This window comes from Neltuma alba, unplaced genomic scaffold, assembly GCF_004799145.2.
Source record: "Neltuma alba isolate B1F8T4 unplaced genomic scaffold, ASM479914v2 tig00011214_pilon, whole genome shotgun sequence".
Taxonomy (NCBI): domain Eukaryota; kingdom Viridiplantae; phylum Streptophyta; class Magnoliopsida; order Fabales; family Fabaceae; genus Neltuma; species Neltuma alba.
In genome coordinates, this window is record NW_021635938.1 from 417,778 (window position 1) to 419,679 (window position 1,902).

Below are 1,902 nucleotides of genomic sequence, written 5' to 3' on the forward strand. Positions count from 1 at the left end.
TACTGACGAAAGGACCTATAAATTTAATAAAATTAACTATAATGATTCAATAAAAAGAAATAAAATCATAACGACCTAATTCAAATATAAGGACCTGCAAATATATTTTTGCTTTTTAAAATAACAAAACGCCATGGCTTATTCACAAGACAGCGTTATCCCATATTTATGCTAATTATTTTTCACCAATAAATTTAATTATGAAGGGTGTGGATAAGAGAAGTATAAGGAAATTAACCACTAAAGTAGTATATGGTTAATCCTTTAACCTTGTACAAAATTTTAATTTAATTTTTTAATTTTAAAAAATATATTTTTAGTTTTTTAAACGTAATACTGTTAACAAAATTTAATGATATTGAAATCTTAAATGTTAGTAAAATATTTTTAAATACTAACATATCAAATTTAATTTTAAAATAACTATAATTTTTAAAAAAATTATTATTTAAGACTAATAATTTTAAAATTAAAAAACTAAAATTATATTTTAAAAATCAAGACATCAAAGAAGGGAGGCTGAGTACTGGGGAGGGATGAAGAACTTTATTTCTTTTCAGCCTGGCAACCTCACTCTCGTCACAAATCCAGGAAGTAAATTTTCAGCCATTGACTCGTATTTTCCCCCAGTAAATTTAAATGAAGGGTCTGGATTACAAACACGGAAGGGGGAAATAGACCACGAAGAAGTGGAGAGGTGGGACCCCGGCCCTGCTGGACTTCTCTATCATGTGAACTGTTTCACTAATGTTATTGTACTACACTACCTTTTTTCTCTCCGGTCATTATTGTTTGTCCCTCGAAGCCCCAAAATTCTTGAGATGAGCATTAATCACTGGAAACTTCTTTTGTCATTTTGTTCCACAGCCAACTGAAGACCACAAATTCCCCTAATTTCACTTTATGTTCCCTATAATTGACACCATATTTTCATAATTTTTTAAGAAAAGTTGCAGATATGAAAGCATGGCGTTAATGATGAAAGTTATTTCTTTTTGTGAAAAAATTTTATATTTTTAGGGGAAAAAGTCTTTTTTCCTTAAAAATATGTCATGTTTTCAAGAAAAATTGCGATTATGCAGTGCTATGAGAAACTCGTCACTTTCTTTTTGAAGTATGGGGGATATGGTTAATGGAACGAGAAAAAACAAAGGCAATATATTATTATTATTATGCTATTTATCACTTTCTTTCGCATGTCATGCTATTTTAGTTCTATTTATAAGTTACTTCTAATATATTTTAAATAGACAAAAAAAAACTTTAAATTTCATTAACTTTTATTTAAAATTTAACAACTTTTCAACTTTATCTCTATTTAATATATATTATACTTTATCTAAAAAAATTAATATAATAATAAATAAAAGGTAAAATTATACATTCATACAAAAAATTTCTCTCAGTACCTTATAAACAAGACAAGAAATATCTTCTTTTTTACCCTATAAATAGGACCAGAGGAGTACTTCTAATCCTATTATTTAAATATGATATTGACAAAAAAATACAAGATATTTAAAAATGAATAAAAGTGTAATTTTATCTCTAATTTTATTTCTCATATGCAATTTTATTCCTGGCCTTTTTAATGATGCTATTTTACTCATAATTTTTTATATAAGTTTATTCATTATTTCTTTTGATGTGATTTTTACCCGAGAAATAAAATTGCACTTCTAGAAATATCAAATATCAAGATATTTTTCTGATTTTATTTATAAGTCAGTTTTAGCATTTTTCACATAAGTTGAGAAAAACTTTAAATTTTATTAGTTTTTTTTTAAAATTTAATAATTTTTTAACTTTATTCCTATTTAATATAAACTATATTTATTTACACAATAATAAGTTGATGGCAGATGAAGAAGGCGGCGAGAGCCTTCATGAGAGAGGCCAAGT